A 12,855-nucleotide genomic window follows, 5' to 3' on the forward strand; every position below is an offset into this window, starting at 1 on the left:
AGTGTGTTCAATATGGGTGAATACCTCAGAATTCCATTTTTATATCTATATGTTGAAGCCTGCAGGGGACACTCAGCTCCCTAACACCCAATATGGACAGATGCAGACACAAGTTCAACAATACACAAGGCTTTAATTTTGCTGTGGGAAACACTTCCCAACAGTTTCCCACCTGCACAGCACAGTTACCGATGCACAAAGCAGCACACTCTTCAGCCCTTTGTCTTTGTATGCTTGTTCTTTTCTCTCTGCCTCTGCCTCTAGTGCTCCTCCAGCAAGCGTTGTCTTCTCCCTCCTAACTCTGGCTCTGGAACAGTGGCACTGAAGCCCATTTTATGTACAAGGTCTAATACCATCTACCTAGAATGAAAGGGTCTTTAGACATTTGTGGAAATCACCCCACAATAGTAGTAAGAATTTTTAATTTCTTGAAACCACTAAGGTAATGTGTGTTCTTTTTTGTCTAAGTGGGCCAGTGTATTTATGACATCAATGAATGATTCCGACTTTGAGTTTACTTCTTCCAGGAAAAGGTTTAGGCTCCTTTTGACCATAGGTTGGAAAGGCAGGTTGGAAAAATCAATGGATGAAGGAATGGATGGAATTAAACTATGTATTTAGGTTTCAGCTGTGAACAGAACTGTGTTTTCCCCTAAATACCTCAATCTGTTCATTTTTTTACTGAGGACCTGTAAGACATTTGTTTCTCAAACTACACACTCTGATGTCCTTCTCCTCTTATGTAGATGCCCATTTGTGTCTTTCTGTACTTTATTCTATCCATTTTGTCCTCTTCTCTCAAGACAGTAATATACATATTTTGTATGAAATCTTCAGTTTGTTGGCAATCTATCACTTTCATTCTACAATAAAACAATTGACTGGCTTGTTGCTCGAGTAGGCTGTTTCATTTTGGCCATTTTGAACCCATATCTCAACTTTGGGAATGCCAGTACCTTGCAACCCAAGTGAACAGAATAACAGGTTTCAGTGTGCTAATTCAATTGTCAAGGTTTATGAATAACCAATTAGCATTTAAAGTGACTAAATAACATAAGCTAAGGGAGTTTACCATTATGGCACTGAAGAAATGGCTGCTAAAAATGGGGCTTTGCGGTATGAATAATAAATGAAAAAGCAATCATTTCAAACACTAGCAACACTAGTAATGTATTGGCTGTTTTTTAGAATCAATTTAATGGTAACTTGATAAAAAGTGTCTATTTCTGTCTCAGCTTTTGTACAATTAAAGAAAACCACAATTTAAAAGAATAATAAGTCAGTACCTGTAAAACTTTAACTTATCAATATCACTCTTTATGAATTATCTTATGATTAGTCATTCATTTGTCTCTTATCTGACCTGCTAATCCAGTTTAAAATCACTGCATTTAAGACACGAATAAACACTGGACAGGGAATCAGTTCTTCACAAGATGTGCCAATTCATCTAACACTCAACATGGGGGCATTGTATGAAAGACAGGACCCAACTTTGGATGGGGCACAAGATTATCACAGGATATGGTAAGTAACCTACTCGACATGTTTTTAAGGTGTGGGTGGAATTCAAGAGTACTTAGATAAAAATCCATTCAGGCATGAATAAAAAATGCAGACTGTACGCATGCAGTATGCATGGTCACAAGGTTAACCATGTGGAACTGTGCTGCCCCACATTCACAATATTCTGTTAAGAAATCAAATGGCATTTTTAAAAGTGTAGATAGAAAAGAAAGTATTTAAATTTTACTTTCTTGTCCACCTATAAAGCAGAGGCAAAAATATATGGTTAGGCAGGTTGCAGCATGAGTTAAAAAAAACAAGAAAAAACTTTGTTTGTTTGTTTACTTCCACGTTACCATGGAAACAGCCCTATCACATTTGCCGGGGCTCCATTTATTTATTTGTCTTTTCTATTTCTAATATGAAAGCCCCGACACTGTGTTTCTAAGCAGCATTTGGTAGTAGGGAGATATTCTTTGTCCTTAGTTTTAGAAGTCATTCTTTGAAAAGCATCCAGGGATCAAGCATTGAATGGCTTTTATTGGTAGAAACAAACTGCGCATTCTAGAATTTTTATAATTGGTAATCTTTTAAGATTTCTTTGAAATACAGAACACAGGTAGGACATACTTAACAGAAAAATGGCAAAGCAGCACAGCTTGAAGAATTGTAGCAAAGAGCCTAAATTAAATGTAGCCTAAAACTGTTAATAACAGTTGCTGGGTTTAAGCTATTGTAGGCTTCTTTTGGCATACAGTATTGGGGTTCATTAGTTCTGGACATGGCTCAGTTATTTTGGTAATAGTCAGTATATTTACATGAGAACCACGTCCCGAAGTGTCACAATAAAATGTGTTGCACTTGTGATTGAATTTTTCATCCATGCCAGCAGGGAGTCTTGGAAACGCTCTTTATTGACTTCGAAAGCAGTTTGTTCACAGCAAGGAAGTGATTATAATAATAAACAGAAGTGATGCTTTTACTATGCTTTGCAGCCTAGCAGCTTTTATTTTGGAGCTGTTCCATCCTTTTGTATTTTTTCCCCTTTGAAAAAAATAATAAAACAATAACAAACTTTCCAAATGAAAGTGTTATCTGTATCGAGTTTCTAGTGTATTTATTTCATACATGGAATTTTTAATTTGATGGGAATGAGTTCTTGACTGATGTGCTTTACTGTTGTTGTTGTTGTTGTTGTTGTTGTTGTTGCTGCTGCTGCTACTATTGTTGTTGTGGTAGAATGTTTTGGGACTTTCTGTACTATTTTAATTGGAATTCCAACCTGCAACGCCGTAACGGAAAAAAAAAAAGACTCAGTGAATGTGTTTTAGGCTCCAGACCATTCTGGCGTCTCATTATTGATGGTTTCGAAATATGTTATAACTTTTCTACACAATGTTGCTATGTTTAAGCATTGTCTTTGTGGAACTTGAAGGAAATGGCCAACACCCTCTTGTGCATATAATAATATGATGTACTGTACTTCTGAATAATTTATCTGATACGTCAATTCTTTGTTTAAAAGCATACTAACGTAAGTATAATTAACATTCAGTGAGAGCCACCACTCGTAGCGCTGTCACTGTCACCCCATAGCATTTGAGACCTTGTAGGGTGTTTTCTAAGTGAAATTTTCAAAGTGTTTGTTTTGGACCTTTCAAGGATGACTGGCTTCCAACTGGAGATTAACAGCATGTTGCAGGGTTCATTTGTTATTGCTATGTTTTCAAGGCTGTGGATTAAGCTGTTAATATACCCTGTGGTGCACTCGGATATTTTATCTCTTGTTGCCAGATTAAACCATACTGGTTCTTTAATGGCATTTTAAGTTTCTTTATTGGGTTGTGTGGTTCCTTGAAGAACTATTGTTTGACCAAGAACCATTCCATTCTGGGAAGGGCTCTAAGCATATGAAGTTGGTTCTTTGTGCTTTGAGAAACTTCTTAAAATGTAAAAAAACAACACCTGAAATCCTTAATTTTTGGTAGGCTACCTAACAGGAAAGCAATAGATTAAGAAAACCTGGATTTAACCAGTTTATTGTTGCAGCAAGAGTCCCTTTAAAATTATCACTCATTGGTATTTTATAAACATGTCTATTAGGAACTAAATATGGTTCCCCTATGGAATCGCTCTGAAGAAGCCACCTAGAAGTGAATGAGTGGGAACACATTTTTGATTTTCAGAACTTTAATTGAGTTATAATAAAGATAACCTAAAAGAGGGAGAATGAACCAGTCATTGGTTCCATGTGCCCATAAACTGGATGGGTTAAATGTACCCCGCAGCACACATAGGATTAAATGCACAGTATACACCTATAACATCTATTCAGTTCTTCTCACTTGATTCCATGCTACGTGTGGCCTTAACCTCTTTTTCATAAGCTGTCACTAGACAAATAAAGTATGTGTGGGCACGATGTTACCAACCGCAGCAGGCAATATCTTTCTGAAATAACGCAACCTTTTTGTGAAATAATGCAATGTACTTTTTTGGGTTGTTTGAAATAAGTGTCCATTGTTCCTCCTCCTACTTTATGTTTTTCTTTATTTATGGAATTTTCTGCTTATTCCCTCACCTTGGTTTCCTTAATGTTTTGTGTAATTTTTCTAGTTTCCTCCTGATCCTTACCCTTGTCTCTTGTGTGATGAGATGGGACTTCCAGTTAGATTAATGCCCTCAGATACTGCAGTTGTTAGGGCCTTAGATTCCTGTGGGCTGTTTGCAGACATCTGTGGCCAAAGACTCTTTTTGCTCTAGCATTACATGCATGTTGGCTCCGTTTTTGTTCCTCTGTTTGACTGAGTGTTTGCTTATTAGAATTTTTTAATTTTTGGATTTAGTGATAATTCAGTTCACTGTTTTTTATTATATTTTATATCAGTCAGTTAGTGCGTTCCTTTATTGTTATTAATATTGATATAAATAGAATTTAATAAATACATATTTATACATAATACATACATCTTAGTGTGGCCAAGATGTTTTGGTGGCTTTGTCTTTTCCATTTGAGAATGAAACCCCAACTGTATGATTGGAAATTTGATTAAATCTTTATGTTAATTGTGGATATACGTAGGGTGATAATTCAAATACTCCAGTTGTGAGTTTCAATGTGAACTGTTTCAAGATGGCAGATCATCTGGGGCCTCATGTATAAATGGTGTGTATGAATGTTTCCACATTCAAATCGCGATGTATAAAACCTAAACTTGGCATAAAGCCACCCACATTTCCACGGTAGCTCATACCCTGGGGTACGCAAATTCTGCGCTCGGTTTTGCAGACTGGTGGCACCCAGCATCAGAGCAGTGCTACTGATCCAGTGTGGTTTCCCTTTCTTTTTTAGATCCACATCCCTGACGCGGCTTTATAAATATATTCAAATTAACCACATATTGTTTATTAGTTTAATGCATCTGATTGTAATTAACCTGTAACAATATAATGATCCACAGTATGGTCAAACTATTCTAAATACAATAGCTGCTTTAGCGTTGTTACTCTTACTGCTCCTTTTTCTTCTTCTTCTTCTTTCAGCTGCTCCCGTTAGGGGTTGCCACAGCGGATCATCTTTTTCCATATTACTGCACCACTTAGAGTATTAATATCCCTATATCTGAGTGAGGAATCACAGATCTACAGCAGCTGATCGGAAAGAGAATTATCGGTATACAGCATCAAGCCACGCTGCTCTCATACGGCAAATGCTTCAGAGCCTTTCCTGTATGGACCTCGCAGTTCACAAACAGTTTCACCCCAAGAACTATTAATGCACTCAATCAGTCCATCAAGTGCTCCTTGTAGAACTGTTTGTACTTATAAGTACAATTACCTCACTGTAAACTATTGCACAACCTGAGCCACTTTATAAAGCACGTATTTACATATGATGATGATATCATTTTTAAGATGAAATGCAGCAAAATATGTTTATTATATTATACAGATAAAACTAACTTAATTTAAATAATCTACATTGTTAATAAATAAACATGTGACGACACGGTGTTGCAGCGCTACCAAGGAGCTGGCACTCGGATTGTTCCTGCCTCGTGCTGTATTCTTGCTGGGACTGGCATGACGCTGGATGGATGGAGTAATTTAACATGTACTACAAAGGTATTTCAGTGTTCCTTAAAAGTTTCGAAGAATCGGCATTTTCAGCTTACAGATGGCTTAATGTCTATTACAGAACTGATTGTGTGCCGATTGGGTATTTGGAGCAAGAAAAGTAAGGAAAGGAATTGGGGGTTAATACTTTTGAAAGAGACAGTACTGCTACAATAAATTATTTTATCGAAGGTTGCACAGCAAGCATCTTGCGTGACGCATGAACAATCACTGAGCCACCGTGTTCCCACATTTAATAACATCCTTTAACTCATAGCATAATGAAAATGATATCAAGTATACATCTCAGTATTTTAATACTGTAATATCACGAATGTAATGGATTCTGTGTCTTGTCGGAGGAAGAGAAAGCCCGTTTAAGAATCACATAGTGATTTACACACATAGAGCACATAGAAGATCAAATAAAAAACAAAGCTTTTAACGTGCTACTTTAGTTACGATGGGATTTGAGAAACTAGTAAATGAAATGATTTTAAGATGAAATTTATAATGTTCTACTTTAATGACAAAAACTATATGATTAAAGTGGAAATTTCAAGATTAAAGTTGACATTTTGTGCTTTTTTCCCCACTGTGTGCCTATTTTTTTCTCTGTACCCTAATAAGCTTTCATATGACACTCAGACGGTGGGCTACGACTCGCCTTTTCACAGCAACTTTGATATCTGACAACTTTTTTATTTTGGACACTGTGCGACTTTGTGAACTTGAGCTTTCGAGTTTCTCCGACACTCTTTGTCACTTGATCAACACCTTTTTGTTGTTTATACCACTGTTTAAACAAACAAATAGTACGTTTTTCCTTGCCTCCACTTGGTATTCGCTGAAATTCTTCTATTTACCCCTGTGCTTTTGCCATTGCCTTTTCACAGAACACTGAGCTTAAGGGCTATTTATATTGATTTGCACATTCAAAGAGGCGTAATTCCGGAAGGAGTTTGGGAGTGGCAGCAGACACGTGCACATGCGTTACTTTTCACGCTGACTGAGATTTATGTAGAGGAAAAACATGAAAGTTGGTGAATGCACAGATTTATTCATCTGGCTTTTTTTGTGCATCCGAATTGTGGTAAGTGGCCCGGACACAGACAGGCGGACACTTTCATGTCACCCACAACACGTTTATTATACATAATATATTACAGTAAGTGCACAAAATCCCAAAAATCCCCAAAGTTCTGGCCAACACAATAATGCCTTACTTTCTCTTCAGGCTTCCTCCTTGCCTACTCCAAGACCTCGTTCATCTTCCACCCAACTCTAGCTATTGTATGAAGGGAAGTGGCCCCTTTTATAATCCCCCGGATGTGCTCCAGGTGTGTCCCTGCTCCTCTTCCCCCCAGCACTCTCTTCCAGGTGTGGCGGAAGTGCTGACGTCCAGGGCTCCAAAGGCATAGGGGCGCCCCCTGGCGGTGACCAAGGGCCCCCAAAGGTACCAGGGCGGTCGCCCCCACATGGCCTGGGGAAGGCATAAGTCCTCCACCGGTCCTCCTGGGCTTCCTGGCCGGGTGGCCCCCCCAGCCATCTCTGACAGAACATTTCTGCTTTTGTCCACACACCATGTTATAGTGTGAATTCTTCGCACGGCGGTATGCATGAGGCCCTTGGTCTTAATTCCTTCTGGCAGAAAGAGGCAGATCCAGGCAGATTGACACCGGAAGTGACATCAGACGTGCTATAGCTGTCAATGATATGGTCTGCTGTGGGAGGAAAAGAAAAGTAATTAGGACACTACGCCAATCCCTACACTCAAAAAGATAAGCTCTGCTTTATGTTAAACCTAACAACATTTCTGCATCTAAATGTTTCTACAGCAACACATCTTTATACAGGTATTGTCTTTACAAACAACATGCTGTGGTGTAATTTTGAACATAAAAAATAGGAACCGACCTTTTATTGACCAGACCATCAGCCACTCTTTTACTTTGTCTGGACAGGTCATGAATGTTCAGATTTCCTAAATATCGACAACAATGCTTACTTATTATTGTAGCAGAGATTGGTTGACGTGTTCTATGTTGATCACATATGCAAGGAAATATTACTCTGCAACTGGTATGTGTGACAATAAACTTAAATTTGTTACGCGCATCTGGAAAACCCTCATCTCTCCACAGCGCTTGTCTTATACCACAATAAGGTATATCTCATCTTTTATTGTAAAAGACAGAGTAAACAAAAAACTGAAGTTACTGATCAGTTGAACAACAACAGTGCCATAAATAGTTAAAGATTTAAACTGTTGGTAAAAACCATTAATACACACTAAACCAAAGACTTAACTGTTTGCATTTGGGTTTGGGAAAACAACTAGAAAACTGTAAATGGGGACATAAAAATAGTATAAATATAACTAATAGATGGTGTCACATCAGAAACATGCTAATCTGGGCCCAAAACATATATTCATATATCAGACAAAATGAAAAGATTTAAAAATAGCTCAAGTGGATGAATAAAGATTATATTTAAACAACACTAAAAAAATCAAAAAGAAACTTTTCAAAAGAGTGAAATTCAGAGCTAGAGGAATACAAGAAACTGTAGCAAAGCATAAAGAAAACATTTTAAAGGTTAAAAGAGAAACTGCCATTGAAAATAAGACAAAACAGGACTTTTCCAGTAAAAAAGATTTTATGAGATCTTAGAGACACACAAGGAACAATCAACAAAAATGAGTAACGAAATGAAATGTCATCGTCAAACCTGCTTATTTCAGACCAGGGTCGTAGGGAGGTTGGAGTCCATCCCATCTAGCACAAGGTATAAGGCAGGAACATACCAAGAACTGGATGCCAGTCGAGTTCAGGGTGAACAACCACACACACATCCACACAACAACCACACATTGGGGTCAGTTTAGTGTCACCAATTCACCTAACCTGGATGTCTTCAGACAGTAGGAGGAAACCACAGCATCCAGAGGAATTCCACACAGGGAGAACATGCAAACTCCACACCCAAAACAAAAGTGTGGAAAATAAATACTTCACCTAAGTCATCACAAAGTAATAAAGAAATTGCATAAGGTTGAGCTCTGAGTTTGTAGAGTTTAGAATACAATGTTAGATGCTTACGTCTGTTGATGTTTTGAAGACTAATAAAATCTCTGGTATCAATAGCATTTTAACACTAGTACTGACAAAAAGAACAAAACCTTTACTAATCATACCCAAGTTCAGATAGAAGTTCCTGATGACTAGAAAGTTAAATTGGAAGACAATTATATGAAAATGATATACTACATAATTTGGTTCAACATTGGAAAATCTTAAGGCACAGTTATGAACCAACCATTAACTATTGAAACTTTAAGGGAAAAAGTTAAGTTTTTAGTTTCCATGTTAAATGTTTAGTAAACGTGTGCTAGCTTATCCTCATTTGACATGGCTATACCATCAAGATCAACCAGCAGGATTTTCACACGTCTCTATAATGTATTTATTGCAGGATCCACTTTGTATGCTATCTGGCAGACAATTTCTATTTTTGCACATTGTAATGCAAAACACATTAGGACCAGCACATCTGTTTGGATTGTTCCTCAGAATCTGAAGACTTCTACCAGTGGGATTTCAGGGCACGCACTTCTGTGCATTGGGGATTTACATTCCAGGCGTCTTTATGTAGGGTAGATTGCAACAAGAGAGGAAAAAGGATGCGGCACATTTCAATGGTGTCTTTCCTTTTGGAGACCACCTTCCTAGGCTTTGTTTGTTTTTGCATTTCTTTGAGGTCAGATGGGAACATGACGATCTTTGTAAAGTAAAGCAATGGAATTCATGTAATGGGTCTAAAGTACTCCTCATGCCGCACATATATTTAAAACTGTTACTTAAAACTAACCTCTCATGATAGTAATACCCATGTCTTTTGTTTAAATTATTAACAGAATATAAAGCCAAGCAGTAAACAATTAATGTTTGTAAACAAAGAACTATTCAGTTCCCCAGAAATTTCAATTGTCAAGGATTACTATTAGTGTGATGGTAAAGATGATTCCTTTGCAAAAGAAGATGGCTCATTATGACATTTTAAAATTATGCAAAAGCAAGAGAATGGTTATACATTACCTCAGATAATGTTATTATAAAAAACACACCTGTAATATTATTTCTCATAGAATATATATGTCTGATTTATTGACACATATATTTTAATTAAAAATCAATTCATAATATCTTTTTTTGCCACGGACTTCACATAAACCTGTAGTAATATAATAGAATTCTTTTCTTACATTTTTACTGTGATGTATGTTGTAAGAATATTTATTATGACTGCAATATATTTTTTTAGATATACTGTTTTTCAATTGCAGTTATCTCATAAACGTTGTTGTTTCAGAATGTTGTGTTTTAGCAGGATAATGATTAAATATTTAAATAAAAAATAATAATCATAATAATAATAATTTAGTTATGCTAAACAACGATATTGGAGTTCCTAGCTGGATGCCTGACAAGCAATAAGTTTCCAGGTGTAATGGTAACACCAGCATCGCAAAAAACATGAATGAGTCCAAAGTAATGTGTCTAGAACAAACACTGGCATCAATAGAGGAGGAGTATAGGGATGCTAGTTACCAACATGCTTTTCAGGAGTTCTGCTTGCCAGGATAGAGCATCTTTGTGTTAAGGGCAAGTGGGTCAATGCAGCTACTTTTCCAGCAGATGGTGATGTTTTGCAAAAATGAACTAAGTACTAAATAAGTACCTTTATTGTTAAAATATTTACAGAACACTCAACTCATATTTAGATTTTCCAGTTTTCCATGATGTAAACAATGCAATTTCTTATCTACAAAATATTTTTTTGGAGTATGTGGAATTTTCTTTGTGCCTGGTGCCACTAACCTGCTTTCAGGCTATTATCCTGCAATATTATTGTTGCCCAGACTCTGGAAAGACCTACCAAAATTAATCAGGTCAGCTAACTCCATGAATTCTTTTAAAAAACAATTTAAAACTCATCTGTTCAGGAAAGCTTTTAGCTTTACCTGACTTTATTACCCTTCTCTAAGTTTACCTCTATGTCAAGGTGCTCATGTGACCTGTATTTGCGTGTGCTAAACCATCAATCATGTTGTCTGTTAGGCTTTTTCTCTGAATTTACTATCTTACTCTTCTTTATTTATTTATCTAGTTTAGTACAATGCTATATACTGTATACCTTGCCCTTCTTTCTTAAACTCTGTGAAGTGCCTTGAACATCGTAAAGGCGCTATATAAATAAAATGTATTATTATTATTATTATTAATAAACGCAGCCTGAAGTGACCCAATAGTTGACTTTTTGTGATGCACTGTAAAGGACACCTTTTATTTTGGAGTCACCATCATCACTATCATGAATCAGGTCAATTACTTAACCAACAATATTATTAGCACTTTGGGAATTGTTCAGTGTCTTTCATTATTCAGTATTTAATGTTGATGTTCAGGCATCCCCTGCGGTGGGCTGGCGCTGAGCCCAGGGCTTGTTTCCTGCCTAGCACCCTGTGTTGGCTGGGATTGGCTCTAGCAGACCCCCGTGACCCTGTAGTTAGGGTATAGCGGGTTGGATAATGGATGGATGGATGAATGTTCAGGCATCTGTTTCATGATCACATTTTACTTTTAAATATGAAATCCAACACTTTAAAGGTAAACATAAACTTTTGAGAAGAATTAAAAATTAAATAAAACCCAGAATAAAGGAGCCTGTGAGGACCAGCAAATATCGCAGAACAAGCACCATTAACAATAGGATTAGGGTTATTGCCAATACTGGAGGATGTTGAGACATATTTTAATGTTGTCCTTTGGTTTTTGTACTTTATTGTAATTCATGTGATTTTTATGCCATTATTTGGCTGATATTTCATCATCACTGGTGCTGCTGTTTTAATACATTATGAAAAGCAGTGTCTCTACCTTGCTTCCTCATGTGAGATTTACCAGTGGCTATCTACTTCCTTGGCCTCCTTCCATTGCTGCTGCTGCCAATCTGATCTTCCATAACTCTTTCCTTGATCTTTTTTCTATTATGTCCCCTCCCAGCTCAGCCTCATACTATAGACTTGTGAGCCACACAAACTACAGTAGCTTATAAATGTCAATTATGAAACAATAAAATCCACCAAAATTATGAAATTCTGTTATCTTAAAAGAAGATCAGCTATGTGTGCTATCTCAGTGCTTGTCATCTTCTGCAGTAAACCTTCACTGCACTGGGGCATTTTGTTTTTTTTGAAAGACAAAGTCACAGTAAATCATTCATGCCATGTGGTTGTTTTGGTTTTGATTTACTTCCATATTTATGTGAGAACCTACACAAATGAGTAGAAAACATACATATCCTTACATCAAGAAAAATGGGAACAGAAATATGCAACAAAGAATTTCCAGATCCATCTTGTTGTCACAAACATGTTTTGGAAACATGGAAGGCATGTTTTGTTTTATCGAAACACAAAAAGGATGAATTAGAAGGGTTGCGAAGCCCGATTGCATCTTATGATTGAGATGGCGTACAATAAGAATATTTAGTCAGCTGTATTGAACAGTTTCATGAACAGATTTTCTGGTTCAAATTGGTTCATTCATATTGTGTTTCATTATTTTGTAGTATAATAGCTGGACATTGTACATTGGGTATTGCTATTGTCACTATGTCATTTTTATCTTTTTGATTTCAAAAATCAAACTATTTTACAAGTAACACATGTACAGCTAAATGGCCAATGACAAAAGTATCTTAGAAAACATTTGCTGGAAGAACTCAAAATAAACACATGCAATCGTTAATTATACAGATTATAGACCTTTAGTTCTCTCTGTAAAATAGACAGACTATATTGTCTTCGCCATCCCAACCATCCATGTGTCCAGTTACATCTTTTTTTTTCTTTGTAGCTTCAGAGCACAGTACAGCAAAAGCCAGTGATGCAGCTCTTTTCTTTGTTGACATTTTGGGAAGCCAGTGGCCATATTGCAACTTTGAACGAGTGAAGCCTTATTGCAAAATGTCAGTGAGTAAAACCTTTTCTTGGGGCCAAATACACATAATCTAAGCATTCAAGCTGTGTCATGTCAATATGATTGAACAGGCTTATACAGTTTGAGCATATATGATTGGCAACTCTGTTGTGTAATGTGAGTAGTAGCTTGCCCATGATTTCAAAAAATCGCATGGTGCAGAGTATACCAGCTTAACCAAAGCAAC

The 12,855-nt window shown here is 36.8% G+C and overlaps 1 long non-coding RNA gene across 1 annotated transcript in view; it reads right to left on the minus strand.

Annotated features, from left to right (window-relative positions):
- Positions 1–7,030: 7,030 nt before the first annotated feature.
- Positions 7,031–12,855, minus strand: part of LOC120529669 — a 55,498-nt gene continuing 49,673 nt past the window's right edge. The window contains exon 3 of the long non-coding RNA XR_005633791.1: positions 7,031–7,346. This is a non-coding gene — a long non-coding RNA (uncharacterized LOC120529669). The remainder of the gene's footprint in view (positions 7,347–12,855) is intronic.

This window comes from Polypterus senegalus, chromosome 5 (genome assembly GCF_016835505.1).
Source record: "Polypterus senegalus isolate Bchr_013 chromosome 5, ASM1683550v1, whole genome shotgun sequence".
In the NCBI taxonomy this organism is placed as follows: domain Eukaryota; kingdom Metazoa; phylum Chordata; class Cladistia; order Polypteriformes; family Polypteridae; genus Polypterus; species Polypterus senegalus.